The sequence below is a fragment of the Zonotrichia albicollis genome, chromosome 1 (genome assembly GCF_047830755.1).
Source record: "Zonotrichia albicollis isolate bZonAlb1 chromosome 1, bZonAlb1.hap1, whole genome shotgun sequence".
NCBI classification, from domain to species: Eukaryota; Metazoa; Chordata; class Aves; order Passeriformes; family Passerellidae; genus Zonotrichia; species Zonotrichia albicollis.
In genome coordinates this window covers 114,498,734-114,518,493 of record NC_133819.1, presented here as the reverse complement: position 1 = coordinate 114,518,493, position 19,760 = coordinate 114,498,734, and the positions used below count along the sequence as shown (strand labels likewise).

Below are 19,760 nucleotides of genomic sequence, written 5' to 3'. Positions count from 1 at the left end.
ATGACATACTACTTGGAAAGCTTGCAAGATTTATAAACCTGACCACAGCACCATGTAAAATGTGGCTCTGCCATTTCTCATTTTGTTCTGAGCATATCCAGACATGAGATATCCTGGGCAGCTACATTTTGAAATCCAATTGTGAATATACAATGCTCAGAGAGAAGTAAGGCATAAAGAAGTCCACTCTTAAATCTCTGAGTCATTGTTTTCTGCTCAGTCTCTACAAATGACTTCAGCAAAACAAGCAGCAGGATGAAGCTGCAGAACCTGAACCTGTTCCCTCCTTCTGGAGCAGAGTGAAAGGCTGCAATTACTGTCACCAACAAGTACTGGAGATATATTTTGGAACTGAATACACCACATGTAAGGTAGATATGTATAAACTTCTTTCTTGGAACTAACCACTCTCAAATTAACAAAGGAGTTGTATATATATATATATATATATATATATATATATATATATATATATATATTTAGAAGCCAGTTTATTTCTGAACAGATGCTAGAAGAGCATACTTTTAAATCTGAGAAAATTTAAAACCAAAAGAGAAGATCAAAGATAATTGGAGGGTGTTTCAGTCTCAAGTATCATAGCAGAGGCAACCTTCACATCCAGTCTGGGTTTCAAACTCACAACTCAGTGACTTTCCAAGTGCCCACACTGCCCTTTTTCAAACCTTAGGGAAGGGTGATTTTTTAGCTTATCTCCTGTTTTGGCTATGATTTTGATGTTGTTCTCTTCAGGAGCCACCCATGCCTGTTTTCTGTGCTATTTCCTTGCTGGATCTTCCATTTATCCTTCTGTCTGACCTGTTCTTCAGTTGTGAATCCTCCCTTCTCTGATCATGTCCATGAATTTCTGGGGAAGGTGGCAACTCCAGAAGGCAGAGGAAGACCTAGTGTCTGAATCTAGTACAGTGCAAGGAGACTTCCTTTCCACTGACCTGCCAAACACTTCTGAAAGAAATTAAGACAAACTTCTGGCATACTGATATACTCCCCATATATAAAAAAATCTTTAAATATTATCATAATGCACCTTTAAAATTATTCTAAAAAATAAAAATAAGAAAATAATTTCAAAAAGACATCTAAGATGATACAAATTCACAGCAAACCTTAGTGTAGTTGAGCAAATGCGCCATGACAATATGTACTGGTACATCTAAGAGATTCCTTCTCAGCTGGAGCACAGAACAAATGGACTTAATAGGCAGGCAGAAAAAGGAGAAGACAACTCCTTCCCAAGCATCATTACATTCCTCTTCTCCCCCACACACGTGCACTCTAAAGCAGTGATTCCTGGGTTGTGCTCATGTCAGGCTCTGCAGGTCTTGAAGATTGCATGTCTGCACGTCCCACACATGACATCCAGTCCCTGGTGCACAGGACATTTCCTGTGTGCCTCATTCAGCACTTCAGTGGTGCCTACTCAGCATTTGACACATCAGTGCCCTGCTGAGTGCTCTGTTCATGCCACCTGGAGCATGAACATGGTCATACCACCAGGGAAAGTCATCTACACCAAACCCTACAGCTCTGGGCCTCAGACAAAAGAAACAAACCCAAATAAACCTTCAAACCTATTGGAAACTAGCCCAGCTTTACTAGGTGTAAGGATAAGGTCTAAGAACAATATTCCATGAATAGAAGAGAGCTCATCTGTTTAACAGCTATGTTTGAGAAAACTTCTTAAACGGTGTGACTGGGGACTGTGTCTGAGAAGATACTGAGGTCCTGCTTCACACATCTTGGTGCATTTTCTCCACTTGTATTATGACCAAAGCTAAGCCATCCAGGGCTGAAAATAATGTACCTGGTGGATGTGGGCTGATCCTTGCTGCTGAAACAAGCCTTGAGAAGCAAGGCCAAATACTCTAAGTGTAGCACTGAGCAGGTATCCACACACATGGACCTGCCTGGCTTCAGGCACAGGTTTGCCGCAGATCTGCTGGCCCCTGGCACTGACTGATCACAAACACCACTGCCTGCTCCCTGTTGGTCATACCCAAAGAGAATTTGGCTTGTTTTGTATAGAATAACAAAAGTCAAGGGAACATTTGTCTACTAAATATATAAAATATGTAAACTCTGGGGACAAACATCTGCTTAAGTTTAAAATTAACTTTTGATCAGAGACAGGCATGGTCTGGGCTCAGATAAACTTGGATACAAACAAGAGCACAGTGAGGGTCTGAACCAACCTTTTGGTGGGAATTGCAGGCAGATGTGGAGGGGAGGGTAGGAGAGCACAAGAGGAGGACAAAGCTATATTAAAACTGTTTATGGACTGTAATTAGGGGTGAATCAAAAGCTGTGTAGGAAAAACAAACAAGCCAAACCAATGGTAAAATCAAGAAGAAACTAAAAAACATGGTAATGGTTAAGCTAACAGAATACCAGCCTATAAACTGTTTACAGTGTGCCCGCTGTAATAGAAATATTTTGCTGGGATTGGAAGCCTAAAGTCAGAGAGACACAGAACTGGTGAGTGCATAAATGTCAGTCTGTGTAAGAGTGAGGGGCCAGTTCCTGTGCAGGGAACAAGTTACTCACATGCTGCTGCCACTCAGGAAAAAGTAAACTTATTTGGCTAAGAGGTAAAGATGGTGTTTTCTGTGTACATGTGATGGTAGCAACTATGTCAGTATTCTAAAATCTTTGCTTCCTTTGGTTTCTCAGGGTTCTATTGCCTTGAAAAATTTCAGTGGTTAGTTTGCAAATACCTGATTTGTGGGGTTTTTTTTGTTTGGTCTGGATTAGGTTTGGTTGGGATTTGTGGGTTTGGTGGCATGGGTTTGTTTGGTTGGTTTTGGTTTTGTTTTGTTGTTTTACTGTTGTTTTTTTGAGGTAAAAGCTTGAATTTTGTCCTATGAGGGAAATAAATCAGCTAGAGCAACAGCAGAGCTACTCTGAACATCTTGTTCTCCCTTATAGTTTTGAGGAGCAGTCAGGAATGCCACCATGTCTCTCCCAAAGACACAGGACATACACAGGGAAAGAAATTTAGTGTGGCTAAATTTGGGGAAGAGATAGATTCTGCTCTTCCTGTTGGGTTAAAATTTTACTTGTTTTGGACTTATTTTTCCTGGTGGTGAGTTTTGGGGTTTGCTGCTTGGGATTTTCTTTTTCCATCTGACTTCTTGATGTAGCTGCATCTAGGGAGTGCTCCAAAAATGAGTGAACGTGTTACACTTCTGTGGGTGCTCTGTAGAGGTATCATTGAAGAGCCCCAGGACATCCCAATAATCCTCTTAGGCAGGGATAATGATCCTCAGTGAAGTACACTGCATTTGGCCTTTCTCTGGTGGAAAGATAAACACTGCAGTCCTGCTGACTTCCGCAGTTAACTCAGCACTTCCTAGATGATAGTGTTTGTTTGTTTTATTTTTTTGTTTTGTTTTTTTTCCTGAAATATAATTGCCATTATGTATGTCTGTGATAAAATATATTACCCTTGACTGGTTAAGTGGTGTTCTCTGATTCTCTGTATAAATGTATTGTGACATTGAACCACCAGGTATTGAAGGTGTAGTGCTCAGATATTAGAATGGTAGGGAACTTAAATATCTAGAAAGATCCCTGATAAATGATACACTCTGCAGACAAACCTCTGCCAAATTCTATTCAAATAGCACAGGGATAATGTGAATATGACTCTAATGAAGGAAGGCTGGAGTTGCCATAATGCATGCAGGTGCAATTGCTCCAAATCTCTCTTAAAATCCATTTTCCTGCCAGTGCTCATTCTTCCTTTTAACAGAAGTTAATACTCTGCTGACATTACTGAACTCCATCATGCTCATTATCTCAGGCTAGCATTTAGATCAGGTTTTTGGAGGTGAAAGACCAATTCATTAACTCTATTGTGTCACTCAATGACTTCCTGTGGAGAGATCATAAGTCAGATGGGGGTGTCACTGCTGGAAGATAAAAGAGAGCTATAAAGTAGGAAGACAACTGGTATAATTCACAAAAATGAGGAAAAAAAATACTCTATAGCCTTTAATTTCTATTCATAGTTCAGGTTTTAAGCATGTTATTTAGATAACAGTGCATCAGGTTTTTTTTTTAATGAGTTTCAGATATGGAATGAAAGAGGTTATTGGTTGGTTAATTTTTTTTATTTAAAGGAGAAAATTAATATAGGCAACAAGTAACACAGAAATCCCTGTTAAAAAAAAAAAGTGTGCTTCAAAGCCTGTCACGTTGAAATGCTGATAATATAATATAATATAATATAATATAATATAATATAATATAATATAATATAATATAATATAATATAATATAATATAATATAATATAATATAATATAATATAATATAATATAATATAATATAATATAATATAATATAATATATATATTATTTTGTCTTAAAGGGAAAAAAATGAGTGTTTGGAAAATCATTACTTTATCAAAAAGAAAGTATTATGAAATTGTTTTAATTTTTGATAAGGAAAGAAATGGCTGCCAGGAATCAAAATCCACGTATTTGATTTAAATAAAATCTCCATAGTGTTTCTTAAGGTTAAAGACAATGTTTATTTTTAGAGTACTCTCTGGTGTATTCTAAAATATTCTTCTCTCTGAAAGAAAAAAAAAATTCTCTCTGAAAGAATTGTGTAGGACTATTATATAGAAAGTAGTCTCCTGCTGCTACTACTTATGACAGAACATAAAGTGTCTCAGCTTGCACATGGGAAGTAAACATGCAAAACATACTTCTTGTGCTTTTGAGTTTTTTGTAGAAAATTTTCAAATATGAGACTTTACCAGTATAATTAACAACTACTTAATGTGGAGAAGCAGTGTCAAATAAGGAATGCCTTTGCCAGAGAGCTTTGGAGTCTCTATTCAGCTTCCCTCTACCTGGGAACATCATAGAATCCCAGAATGGTTTGGCTTTGAAGGGACTCTAAAGACCATCTGGTTCCAACCCTCTTGCCATTGGCAGGGACACCTTCCACTATCCCAGGTTGCTCAGAGACCCCATCCAGCATGGTCTTGAACACTCCCAGGGATGGGGCATCCAGGGCTTCTCTGGGAGAAGCTGGGCAACTTCTTCCACTGTCTCACCATCCTCACAAAAAAGATTTTCTTCCAGATACCTAATCTAAACCTGCTCTCTTGCAATTTAAAGTCACTTCCCTTTCTCTTATCACGACCAGACGGACCCCCTGGAGACATTGGAAGGCTGCGCGAAGGTCTGCCAGAGCTCTCTCTTCTCCAGGCTGAAGAACCCCAAACCTTCAGCTTTTCCCCACAGGACGATCTTTGGCGGGACTCTCTCTTGCTAGGCTGCAGGGAGCCCCGGGGGAGATGCGGGATCGGGATGGGGACGAGGGCAGGCGCAGCAGGCCCTGCTCTGTGGCGGGGCCTAAGGCCAGCGGTGAGTCTCTGCCTCAGCAAGGCACAGAGAAAGAGTCCGGGTGAAAAAATGCCAACATCAGAACATGTAAACATATCGTAGTGAAATAAACGGGCAAGGAGACCTGCTCCTTTTTGGATGCCTTTATTATGTGATCAGCTCTGGGAGGGGGCCCAAGGGGTCGCGCACACCATTGCTGCCTTTGGGGACACAAAGCAGGAGATAGAAAGTTTTTCTCCACAGCAGAACTGGGGCTTCTGTCCTCACGGGCTTGCCTAGAAACGATATTGGCCCATAGTTTAGGGGTGTCATCCAAACTGAGTACTATTAAACACAGGACAGAATCAGGCTCTGCTTAACGGTGGGTGATTTCCTGTGGTTCTGCCAGGTTAAAATCATAGTTTATGTGTGGGTTTGTTGTTTTTGAGAGGGTCCATATAGTACCAACATCCCCTCATTAAATTCAGTCCGGGTGCAAGTCCTTCTGGGAGCAGGGGAAGTGGTTCCCAAGGGAAAAGGATACAAATACAGGGTAAGATGGTAACACTTAACAGTGGTAACCATAGGCAAGTCCCAGAATGCTAACATCAATATTCAACAACAGACCAACAGTTCAAATTAAGACTCTATCAACTTCATCAACATCAACTAGCAATTACCACTCTGAAAAAAAGCTCCCATCTCCAGGGTTTCATTTCTCACAGTAGCATGTTCTTGTGCTTCAGTACCTTCTGGTAAACTCCCTCCTTCAGCTGATGGCACTGGGATTTCCAGCAGATAACACAGGCTGAGGGCTGGGAAAAAACCCAAAACCAGCAGCTGTTATCAGTCACTGAATGAAAAGCAACAGGACCGCTCTTACAACTTTTAAGGTTTCAAGCTTAAAAACCCCCACGACTTGGTGAAATAAACACGGGCAGGAGAACTTTCTCCTTTTTTATGCCTTTATTAAAAGCGATCAGTTCAGGTGGGGAGAAGCAATGGGCTCATACTCACATCAGAGTGACTCGGAGGAGAAGGAAGAGCTCAGCTTTGTCCACAGGTCTGTGGGCAGAGCTTTATCCTCACAAGAGCATCAGGAAATCCCTTGCTTTTTTGCTTCAACATTCGATGTCCTCTGTCTAGCCGACATCTTTGAGATTAGGGTGAGGAGTAAAAAGGGTCTTGATGACTACTAGATTCTGTTCCTCACATCTCGACATTGCATTGATTCATCCAGTTGTTTTAGGGGGTTTTGGCTAGGTTTGGTGAGGGGTTCCTCCTGTTGCATGCTGGATTCAATGTCATTTGCATGTTGACTCCATGTCCCTTCCCCTTCACCATCTGGGTGCCATCCTCCAGGAAGCAGCAGGGGGTCACTGGGCAAAAGGGAGAATTCTTAACTGTCAAAGACAGGTAGTTAACGGAAACGACAGGTGATTACAATAACAAACAGTTAGAACTCCACCCTGGCAGCAACTGACCCAACCTGTTAACCCTGCAACCTTTTAAAAAAATGGGCAGCTTTTTCTACTCATAACACTTGGGAAATCTAAGATCTTCCTCAGTTTCTAATGTGTTCACAGAATCACAGAATGGGTCAGGTTGGAAGGGACCACAGTGGGTCACCAGGTCACACCTCCCTGCTCAAGCAGGCTCGTCCTAGAGCACACGGCACAGGATTGTGTGCGGATGGTTCTTGCTTATGTCTGGTGAGGGAGACTCCACAGCCTCTCTGGGCAGTCTGTTTCATTGGATGGTCACTCTCACAGTAAAGAAGTTCTTCTATTCAGGTGGAAATTTCTGAGCATCAGTGTCTGCTCATTGTCTCTTGTCCTATTGCTTGGCATCGCTGAGAAGAGCCTGGCTTCATTCTCTTGTCACTCTCCCTTCAGATATTTATACATTGATGAGGAGCTCAAACCTTCTTATTCCAATAAATCCTGGGATTTCTTTTCCTATTTTTCACTTCTTATTCATTATTGATGAAAATTTGTGCGGTTTCCAAGCTGTACATAAAATAAGAAGCCAGTTTTCCTTTCTCCTAGATGGTTTGGAAACAGCTACCTTCTCTTCTTCACCCTGCCCCCATTTCAGCTGATTCTCTTTAATGCTACGATATTCTTACTTTAAGTGAGAATCCCTTTATCAGATCCTTTACAAATGAAAGCCACAGTTGAAAGGAAAAAGAAAAAAAGAAATTCTAAACTGGTATCAATCTTTCTATTATGAATGCAGTTATTTATTGATCAATTTGGTTGCTCTTGCTGTGTTATCTGGGAGCAGATCTTTGTTCTATTTTTCATCTGGATTGAAGCACTCTTCACAAAACCTTTCTTTACATTTCATCCATGTTACTATCTCTTCTGTTCCCCCTCCTCACACCCATAAGCTGCACTCATTTTAAATATTTTCTGATATAAACAGACTGGTTGATTTTTTTTTTCATCAGGTAGCAGCTCAGTAATTGGAAACGTAAGAGTCACTTAATATAAAGATCACTGAAAATCATAAACCATTTTCTTCTTGACCTTTTCCACCAAAACATTAGCTTCTGAGTCAGCCTGCTTTGAAGCTACAGAAGCACTACATATTGTTATGTTGGTTTCTGACTTCAAGCAATTTTTTTCTTCCATTTCCTCCTATTTTTAGCATCTGAAGGCTGAAATTTTACAATATGCTATTGCTCTTTTTTTTTCCCCAGGAACAAATGTCAGTGCATCAAAAGCTCACTGCTTTTAGTATGTGTCACTTGAGATCACTGGGAAAAAGTACTTTGTAAGCCTCCTTATTGAATCATTAACCGTGGGCGCTACTATAAATAGTTTTCACAAAAGTTCTGGGATCAGTTATTTCAGCATCACTTCACTGCTAAGTAAAATTCATAAAGACTCTCAGCACTGAACAAGGGGACAATAAAACCTATAATCCCAAAGGTGAAGAGGTATGCAATCAAAATATTTTACCTGTATGTAGCTTTTGTATGTGTTTTGGTATATACCCTGTGGTATCACAAGAATTTCTATCCGCTATATAGTATTTGCAATGAAAATAACTGTACAAACTCACATACACATGTACTTGGGTTGTTCACACCCTCTCTCTGTTTAGATGTCAGTCTTAAATCTCCCAGACCTGAAATGCTTTCTGCAGCAATCCAGTCCTCTCAGACAACCATACAATAATTGCTTCTTAGGATCTTGGAATCTCTAGGAAAATGGTTCATATCATCTTTCTGATCTACAGTTATCAAGGTGAGGGAGTGGTGGGGTCACTGCAAACACATTTGGCAGATCCAGACAAAGGCCACAGTAGCTCTCCTGTTGCCTTTGGTGTGCTGCCACAGAAATTCACCCTCAGTGTATGCATAGTTATGTCCTATATGGTCCTATAGCTGTAGCTGGGGACAGGATCAATCTCCTCATGGCATATCCAGCTATGACTCCTGTACAGCCTGCCACACCAAGAATTTATTAAAGAGCTGGGAGGACTCTTGTTTTTTCTTGATAATCAATTACCTTTCCTGCCACTGGGCCAGAGGTGTTCACCGAGTGCTCAGAGGCATTCACTGAATTTAATGAATCTCTGGGAGAGGTGTGATAAGCAGAAAGACATTGATATATTTGGCAGGAAAAACCAGTACAGGTTTTCCAGAATGCTGTTCAATTTGCCAGTCATCAAGTTTGTATCTAAAGCAACAAAGAAATCAAATATATTAAACATCTAAAACAGGGCTACTAAATTGCCACCTAGTGGTCTTGTAATGAAGCTAAAATCTCCAGCCTGCTGATCTGGCTAAACAATATTGGTGGGAGTTTTGTATTTTTGTCAGGGTCCCATTGTGCGTGTTCTCTGATGCCTTGCACATAGTGTGATTGGAGCAGAGGGGTGTCAGGGCACAACTTCCAAGCCAATACAAGACAATCGGAACTTCTAGGGTACCAGGGGCAGCTTGTACAGGATGTAAGGTACCAAAATGGAATTCCTGAGCCAGTCAGCCATCCTGTGCATAGGGTAAAAAATGCTGCCAGGTAGGAGCCCTAGTGCATTATCTGTACTGCTTGCCAACTTTTCCTTTCTGACAAAACAAAGAAACAAGCAAAAGTAAATAAGTTGAAATAAAAGACTTTCTGACTCTTGGGAGATTAGTTAGGAATTTGCTTCTTCTGAGGCTCAATAAGATCCAGAGAGATGATTGTGGCCTTTCAGAACCTACAGGGGCTATGCAAGAAAACTGGAGAGGAAAATGGAGTGACAGGAGAAGGGACAACAGCTTTAAACTGAAAGTAAGTTTAGGTGAGATACCAGGAAGAAATTCTGTACTGTGAGGGTGGTGAGGCACTGGAACAAGTTGCCCAGAGAAGCTGTTGATGCTCCATCTCTGAAAGTGTTCAGGACTGGCCTGGACAGGGCTGTGAGCAACCTGGTCTATTGGAAGGTGGCAGAGGGGTTGGAAGTAGAAGATCTTTAAGGTCCCTTCCAACCCAAACCATTCTACAGTTCTATGATGATTCCAGAGGAGGAAGCACTTTGCTCTGCTGGGTGTTCTCCCACCTTCTCGTCTCACTCTGCCTGAGCCATATGCTCATCAGCACGTGCTGTTTACACAGAACCAAGCAGATGAGAAACAATAAAGAAGCACAAGTGGAACAGTAAGTTTTGCAGTTCTGCTTTTGTGATTGGTCTGCCCAGAAGCGACTAAGAGAGACTAAAAATAATTTGCAACATGATGAACTGCATAAAGAAATTCTCTGGGGATTAATGCAGCCTCAATAATTTTACCGATAATCAGGTGAGGGAGCACTGGATTGACAAAGCTGATGCTCACAGGAGGTGGAGGAGGCAGAGGCCTCGTGTTAGAAAGTGTCCCGGAGCGGGGGCTGCTGGCTACATCTCTGGGAGGACACATCAGTTGTTTCACAGATAAGTCAGAGATAAGTCAGTCCATGGAAGCAGAATCCAAATGATTCATCTCCCTCCTCCATCCTGTCACCTGCTGGGACCTAGTACAGTTAGTGGCTGAAAGAGAAACATCAGCTCTGAAAGACAGACTGAAAACCCTTATCATACTTTTATTGAGCTCCTGGGTAGAAAAGGTGCCGCATGAGTATAGCATTGGTCTGAGGATGCTGCATAAACTGAAAGTTTAACCCTGGACAAAACACATCCCCTCGCAGATTACTTACAGATCAATACCTTGATTAAAGTATTGGCAATTCTTGTGTCCTCTCTCCTCTTAGGATGAACTGAGAGCCCTGCAAGCAAAGGTCAGTGAGATGACATAGGTCAGGAAAGCTAGATGAAGAAGAGAAAACAAACATGGCTGGGGCAAAGGGTAGGACTTGGGTAGCAATATAAATAATCAAATTTTGACATTAATATTGTCTGCCTACACTTCAGATGTTATGACTAAAATACAACTCACCATATAGAGCACTATATATAGTGGTAGTTTTCCTTTCATATCACTTTTGGCCTGGTTGACATTAATCTGTTTTAAGATAAATCTGATTTTAATTTGTGGGCATTTTTCCTTTTTTTTTTTTTTTTTTTTTTGCGTGTACATATAGTTCTCTTGTTTCACATTGTACTTTGTTCTTGTCTAGGGAAATCTGCACCATGTTTCTCTTTGTTTCACAGATTTAATTTGCACACTGCTTAGTTTTAAACAAGTATCTATAGTTATACTAGTGTCTAACCTCACTCCATTAACTTAATCATATTTTAGTCAATTAAGTTCTCTGTAGAGTGAATAGCTATATAAACTGATTTACATTTTTTTTAAGGCCTCAGCTTCCCTTCCTCTAGTTATTATGGAAGCACAGTAATAGAGGAAGCTGTAAACACACTCCACACACTGATGTGCCACTAATCCAAACTACCTAGTATAATAAAAAGGCACCCAATTAAAAGCTAGTTTACTCCTTAATGTACTCTAGGTGATTTGATCTTTAAGGAGTACACAATATAAGGTGAAAGGTAATCAATACAGTACTGTTTGAGCAATTGCAGATATAACTGCATACCTGTTGTCAATAAAATTATCCAGGGACACAATGCCCTATAAATGTAACCAGCTTTTTCAAAAAATAAATGCTCTGCTCCAAACCTGAGAAGCTGGTAAGCCACGAAATAGAATCCACATGACAATTACTCATTTGAACTTTAATGTGTGCCATGAGTTTCTCTTTACCCTAACCTTTTCTGAGTTAGTCTCTTCAGGGCTTATTCGGATCGCCTTTGACTAAGGGATTTACCACACCATCAGTCTGTCAGTGTTCTGCTATCCCAGTAGCTTCCTGAGTTTTCAGATTCCATTCAAATTGCCATGCCAAATGGCATCCATATAACTCTGCAAGACATGCCTTTTATTTCTGGGACCTCATGCCTGCTGTAGGTAATAGTGAACACCTTCAAATACCTCTCTTGACATGTTTTACACTTTCTAGGTAGGGGGTTCTAGATTCTCTGTGTTCATCCCCACAAATAACCAGAGCTAATGGCTTGGGATGTGCATTCAGCACATTTCTTACTTGAGTCTTATACATTTACAAAATCACTGAAGGCTTTCATGAGGAAGAAAGCATCATCCAGTGTTACTGTGCCAGCATTGAGTATGAAGAATAACTGTTCAGTTGCCACATGTAGAGAACATACAGTGAGAACTTATTTGTGTTGGCTCTGAAATTGTACACTGTCTTGTCCTCATCTTATGGGCTATGCAGTTTTTACTCAGCTCAGAGCAGTCAGACTGAACTTGTGCCTTCCCTAAAATACCTGAAGATGCGCTGTAAGGGGCAAGCTGTCTACACTCACTGCTCTGGCAGAGAGCTACATTAAGGCTTTTAAAAATTGAAGTACAGTCAGGCACTTAAAAATGGACCACAGTTTTCTCAGCCAGTTGATATATCTCAGGTTAAGTGACAAAACAGGGCTTTCACAGGAATTTCTTTGAGAGACCTTAGCCATGAGCAGGGTAACAGAACAGTCATGATCTGAAAAATAATAATATTATTCTCTGAATATATGGAACAGTACTCAGTCAAAGGGATGTAAAAGTTGAAGTAACCTGAATGTTTTGGGGTTTTTAAACAATTTTAAATCAAAATTGTGAGTGAAACAAGTTTGACCTTTTACAAAGCAAAGTTGCTTTTATTTATTCATTGTTTATTTTCACTTCGCGTGTGTGTCTGTCATCTCCAGGAATAAAAGCACTGAAGTCAATTCCCTTCTGCCTTTCTTTATATGGAGCTGGTATTTATAATGAGCCTCCAGTCAGCTCTGTCATATTAAAATGAACTTTCTGAATTATTGTTGTTCGCCTGATTTCACAATCAGCCCTTTGCAACCCACAACACTGTCACTAGCAATCTAACCAAAGGCAAAAATTTCTTTAATGTCTAGATCAGTTTATGTTGAATAATATCAACACCTTTCAGCAGCAGTAGTATTTAAATACAGCTGGCATGGAACAAAACAGAATGCCTGATTTTTAAAAAAGCCTCATACATCCATGCTTCTTTCCTTCCTGCTGGAATCGTGTAAGTTGTAAATGATGGGGGCTGTTTTTCTCCTCTTTCTATGTCTTGGTAATACTTGGTGTTTTGCCTTGGGTGTAAAGGTTAAAAACTTAATAGGTTGATGGTCTTTGCCATAGGAAAGTGACTTCTCCATTAGAAAGCCAATACATTTATAAAGGTATTAAAAATTTGGGTTAAAAAAAATTCTAGCATATATGTTTCTGTTATCCTTTTGATAGAGGAAAAAAAAAAATACTGTACTTTGGAACACTGAAGGAATAAACCAGCCAGAGATAGTACCTTTACTTGCAGATTGAAGTCCATTTCCAGTTACCATTTCAAATATTTTTCTTTACTTTTTTCCATTACTATTTCTATTTACAGTTTTTCAAAGAAAGACAGTATCACGTATCAGATAAATAGGTTGGGGGCGGAGAGGGGCGATGGACAATAGGGGAAGAGATTGCCTATACCCATTCTCTATTCATCATCTTTTCAATAATCTTTTCATCTCCTACAAAAATTGAAATCTTCACAAAAACACAAGCTAGATTACTCTTCTTCCCATGTTTTTGCCTGTTGGGGTAAAGAAATATTTACACCATCTGATTCCAATAACTGTGCTAAAAAAAGACTCATATAGATTCACAACAGGTGATTTTAATTTAAGAAAATGTATTGGTGTATAAAGCATTAATACGGTTTAGAAAATAATTTTAAAATTTTATTATCTCTCTCAGCAACAGAACTGTTCAATTTCTATGCTCCAGATTGAGATGAACTTTGAAAAAAATGCTAAAGACAGGCCCTTGTGCATATTACCAAGATAAATTCTTTCTTTGCTATATAGTCCTCCATGTGCAATAAAGATACACAGGAATAAATTCTGAGTAAGGACTATTTCTAGTCCTATGGTAGAGCAATTCCGAGTTCAATCTGACTTTAACTCTGCTTCAGCACAGGCAGAATTCTCACCTATTCTGAGGGCAGTACACTCGCTCACGGCAGGGCTGCAGGAGCTTTGTAGCTCTTTGAGGCAGCTCTGAATAAAGCCTCCCTACCAACCTCAGCCACTTGCCAAAAGTTATCACAGATCGCTGGAAAAGCTCTGTCACTGAGCTAAAAATCAGAGCGCAAGAGCGGCTGCACACTCAGCTGTTAATTCCCATTTTTCCAGGGCTTTACCTTGCCATAAAGCGTGTGCGCCACCAGAGGGCATGGCACGCCTCAATAAAATGCAGCTCGGTAAACAATTCCAAAGCCAGGGTGAATAATTCCTCTAGTCTTCTTAGGATATTGGACATTTCATTTTACTAATCAAAAGCCTACTGCAAACTGAACTAACCCAAGTGGAGCATCTCTCAGGTATTTCCCAACTGCTCTTTCATTCCAGTAGCTCCTTTATTGGGAAAAACAGTAAATTAATTAGTTCTCACATGTAAACAAAGATGGAAACTAAACTGTTAGAAATGAAGACATATTTTCCCTTCACAACAAATTCATATGATGAAAAACTTAGGAACATGTTGATTTTTCCGATATTAATTGCATAATTTTAGGTGTCATTTCTCCTAATGCTTACCTAACACACTGCAGACTTTTTCTAGTGAGTGTTTATGTGGATTTTGCCTTAGTAGCATCAAGTAATACTGAATTCCACCACCTGAGAAGCCATCCCTTTGCATATTATTAGTCACAGAAATATAGCACAGCTGGAAGTACATTGTTCCTTTAAGAATTTTATTTAAAAAATATACTTTCATTTCAACAGTCTGCAATTTTGTATAAGGATTCTAAACATTTTTTCCATCTCAAAGAACTTAACATGTAGACAGCCTCTAAATCAATACCTATAAATTCTAATTTTCTATAAATCAAGCAAAATTAATGCTGTTCACTAAAACTGAAAGAAAATGACTGAAAAGGCAAAGAAAACAGCATTTCTCATACTTCTGTGCAGCTTTTCATTGCGATTGGCTTAATGTTTGCATTTTTTTCCACAGTCTGATGATTTTAGCACCATTTGTAATGATCCCTTAGCTTCACACATGAAAACAACTTTATTTTCCATTTCAAGATTCAAAACTCAGTTATCTCACAAACTCTTTTTTACCGAGCAATGTCTTCCTGCTTTGTAATATGATTGCATTTCTGTTCTTCGGGTAGAAACAGGGTCTTAGGGAAAGCAATGCAACAGGAGAGCTCACATACTACTGTATCAATGCATAATTATATGTGTTATGTGTTAGCAGATAGTCGAATAACCATTTCCTCAGTGTAGCACCCTAGCAATTTTCTAGAATGTTCTTAAAAAAAGAAAGAAATGTGAGTAAACAATCTTTTTTTTTTTAAATTTCACCTACCAGACAAAGTTTGGAATCATCTATACTTCTAAAATGCAGTAAAATGAAAAATTATTGAAAAGACTTTGTAAAATAATACATTTCTTTTTACAAAAATACTGAATTATCATTGAGGTCATTGATTAAACTTTGTTATGGAAGAAAAGAAAAACATCTAAGATGTGGGTAAGTCATCAAATAGTAAGAATGGAAAGTATTTTCTTTGGCACAACACATTTTTACACAAGGATGTAAAGAGTATAGCAGGCAATGATCTTCACAATATTCAAAGCATCCAACTTTTCAGGTTTGTAGATAAATACTTAACTTCAGATGTAAGAATGTAAACATAATAATTATTTTACAAGGCAATAATTATTTTATGTGTGTTTACAAGGCAAGGGTGTGCAGTGCTTTAAATCTATTCCTTGTATTGCAGAAGCCCATTGGGCCATTTTCAAAGTGAATTTCAGAATATCATTACAGGGTAGGATGCACTCACTTGCCTGTTCATCCAGGGTGAGTTTTCTTCCTTACCTGAACACTGGCATAGCCAATTACTAGCTTATAATAATGTCTACATCAGAATTCTACAATTTGAAAGTAAAATGTTTATATGTAAGTCCAGTCCTAAAATTAAAATATTATTTCATTCTGCTTCAGTGAATCAGAGGGAAAATGCCCTCCCAAGAGAAGGATAAATGCCCAGAGGCACATACACAAGTGACTCACTGACACTTTCTGTACATTTTCCCTCTGGTTGTCTCAGAACTCAGCAAAACACCTTGCTGGTCACAGATGAGAGAGGTCCTTGTCCAGGTAAGCCTAAAATTATCTCAACTTTCAGCATCATCTAGGGCTGCTCTATGAACGGGAAGGACTGTGCTAGGAAGCAAAGGGTAATTCGTCTGAAAAGCAGATGTTCTGCTCATCAGAACATTATATATATTAATTGGAAACTATGGGGCAATATTAAGTCAAATCCCAAGGTTAATAAGGACAGTATCTGAGTTTTGAAAGTCTCTAACATAAATACAAAGTTATTTGAATTTAAGCACACTGATTTCTACCCACAAGGCCCATAAGTCACTGAACTTGGCTCAAAGCCCATTTCTGGATATGGGCCCTGCAGTCCCTTGCTATGGTGCTATAAAAACTTACACAGGTGCTCTGAAATTTGAGCTATCAAAGTCAAGGAGACTGCTCTCAGGAATTAAAAAAACCCTCTTTTGCTTCATATTGGGAGGAATGAGTGGCAGAAAACTTTCAAAATACCTTGTATTTCTTACTACTTTTGCTGACACAATTTTTTTTTTAATGCCCTCTGTTTATCACAAACATAGGGTAACCCAGCTGGGATGCAAAGAGGTTAATTTGCCTCAAGTGAGCCAGACATTCTTAAGTAAAAACTTCTGCAGAAGTTATAAAGAAAGATTATGGATGTATCCATATCTTAACCAGTAATTAATTGAGAAGTTATCATCTCTAGCCAAAAGGTTGGCTTTCAACAAATGTTTTGAATTGTTATAGTTACTACATGCTTATTGGAGCTATGATTTCTGAATGTGTTTGGGGTGGCTTTGTTTGTCTTTCATGTATCAGTTTGGGGGTTTTTTTCTTTTTGAAAAAAATAGATTGTTTTAAAAAACAATCTAAGGAGGGTTTTTTAGGGAGTTGCTAAAAGTCATCCCAGATTACAGCAAAGCCTGAAAAAAAGAGAAATTTTGCCTCAGTCAGAAGGGGGAAAATATGTTGCCCCTATCACTGGTGCAAAGAATAAAAAGTGCAGGTCAATGGCAGCAGCTGGAGGGAGACAAAAAAAGAGTGAGAGGATGGAAGTCTCATGGTCAAGGAAGAGATGCCTCTGCAACAACTTGTAAACAAGCACTTTAATCATGTTTGCTATTTCATTAGCATTTGAACAATTCAGATTGAAATATGAAAGATGGTTTTATTTCCCATATCCTTTATGCAGGGCCTGGACAGCTTTAAGCAAAACAATTCTCATCTGAATTATAAGGATAACAATTTCTCTGTCTCAAAGGGCTGATTATGAAAATAAATTAGATGCTCAGATGTTATAGCAATGAATCCCAGTAAATTAAAAAGAATTTTCAAAACAAAATAACCACATTTACATTATTTTTTAGATACCATGATTTCAAAAAAATTTTATGGAAATCATAAGCTGTTTGTATGTAAGCAAGGAAATTCTGGATGGCTTACCACGGAAATGTGAAGAACACTTATTGGGAAATACTTCAGCTAGTTGACAGCAGAACAGATCAAGAGGAGAGTACTAAATTATTAAATGACCTACACTACAGCTTCTTATATGCAGTTTTGCAGCTGGAGGAGAAGTGACTGCTAGAATGCTTAGTTTGGTGTCTTCAAAATGTCTACAGTGAGGCTCTGGTTTGAAAAGTGATTATGTAAAAATAGCACTTCCTACTCAGCAGATCTGTTCTTGTATGCTTTAGTAGGGAGAGGAAAAAAAAAACCAAATAAATCAAAAAACAAACCACTGCATGACTTCAGTGCTGAGCCACCATATCTCTGGGGAGGTGGGGAGGGGAGAAAGAAACTGCATTATACTCTAGTTTATGCAACTTCATCAAAATCCCCAATTTAAAGCTATAATGTACCTAAGCAAAACCCATCATTTCAAAATTGTGCCCTTTGAAATCAGACCTGCATAACCTCATTACCTTCATCCGAATGGAAATGAATGAAATGAAAGGAAATAAACCCTTCACATTGAAAAATCATGATTGGATTTCCTCCAGCTTCCTATCATCACCCAAACTAATCAAGCTATTTTCTCCCCAGGTGGAAAATGAAAAGAAAGAGAGAGGTGATGATGATTCTTTTTTTAAATATTTGGCAGGTAATCTCTGAGCATGAAGCCCATATAAGTTTCAAGAGGTTACATGAGGACTACAGAAGGCTAATACTATGACAATAGCTGCTAGCACAGGGATGTAAGCAATACAAAAATCAGATTCATGCAGTTTGGCCAGCCTGTTTCCAGGGCTGTCAGACCTGGAAGTGATGGAGTGGGCTTTGCCACTATCAGCTGCTTCCAAAAGATCAGTATGTCATAGCAAATGCTCCGCTTTAAGCTTTTCAAAAGAAGTCTTCTATGTCAGAATGATTTTTTTCCTGAAGAAGAGCAGATGAAGAGGCACTTGTAAAAAAAAAAAAAAAAAAAAAAAAAAGTAAAATTCCGAACACAGGAAAATACATACTTAGTATCTGTCTAGAGATTTGAAGGGATACTTTGATCATTCTTGCCAATTACATGTTAGAAGTAACATGTAAATATGTAAATATACTCTCTTCTCTGTTAGAAGAGAGTATATTTACATATTTAATATTCAGCTAATCTCCAAAAACTTTGATCAAAAAGACATGCCATTTATCCTCAAACACTGTGCCAAAATTTCATCTCTAGATAGCCTAATGTGTGAAGTGATGAATTTGTTTTCAAGTCTTTTACAGAATGCCTTCAATTTTTCACTTCAGATTAAAACACCTACCCTTTTAACAAGTGCACTGCTTCTCCTGAACACTATCTTTAAATATAAAAGAAATCATAGCACAATGGTTCCCTCAGGGTTTTACCTTTTGACATTTCTCTAAGAAAACATCTCAGAAAGAAAACAAATGGCATTATGCTTGCAGACACAATCCTTTTCTAAATGAACAGAAATGTCTACATATTTCTTCTCATCTGTGACACATTTTAGTGTGCCTTACAGACAGAGATCCTGAGTGACCTTCATTAAGTCCCTGGACAAGAAGCCTGACTAGCTCTAGAATTGCAAGTTCTGAGTATGGGCTTGTGCATTAATGGAAAATGGAAAGGTTACCACATAAGTTTGCAGAAAACCCCAGCACCAATTCTGACAGAAGAGAGTCCAGCAGCAGAGGTTTTGCAACACACTCTGGACTCAGGTCTGTTACGATAGATGTAGATGTAACAGATCCCAAATTAAAGCACATTTTTTTCTTTTATTAATTTGTGTTCTTATAGAATGCATCCTTTCCAAGCAATGTCTAACCTTGTAATTCTTTTCTTTGTCTGTACCAAGATTTCTTCTAAGCCTTTTAAAACATCTCTTTCCCAAAATAAGAATCCTCCCAAGAGTGCTTTATTCAACAATGAGAGAGATGCAAATGCAGCATCACAATTCCTTTATTGATTAAGAATGCATCATTTGCTTTGAACCACAGACTAGATCTTGGAGATGTTTCAACCATGGTCTACATGTTTAAGTAGTAGGCATTATGTACCAGGCATTCCTCTCCTTACAGTGCCAAGGATTCTAACAGTAGAGTGCTAAGACCTCCGGCAAGTAAGATGAACAGTCTGGTAACAAAACTCTATCTGGAGCCAGTGCCAAAACAGCACTACTTGTTTACAGCCCTAAAATTGAGCTACCATGACAGTCTCTCTGAAAAAATAAGTTGAAAAAAGATTTTAATTACAAGTCTTACCTGAAATACTCCAGTATTTAATCAGAATATTCCTTAGTGAT

General features: G+C 38.8%; 1 long non-coding RNA gene across 1 annotated transcript; it reads right to left on the bottom strand.

Annotated features, from left to right (window-relative positions):
- Window positions 1-5,257: 5,257 nt before the first annotated feature.
- LOC113458695 (uncharacterized) lies at window positions 5,258-17,613 on the bottom strand. Its single transcript, XR_003379195.2, has 3 exons — window positions 17,446-17,613; window positions 10,554-10,612; window positions 5,258-6,736 (listed from the first exon to the last, which is right to left on the bottom strand). It is a non-coding gene; the product is annotated as an uncharacterized LOC113458695 (long non-coding RNA).
- Window positions 17,614-19,760: the final 2,147 nt, after the last annotated feature.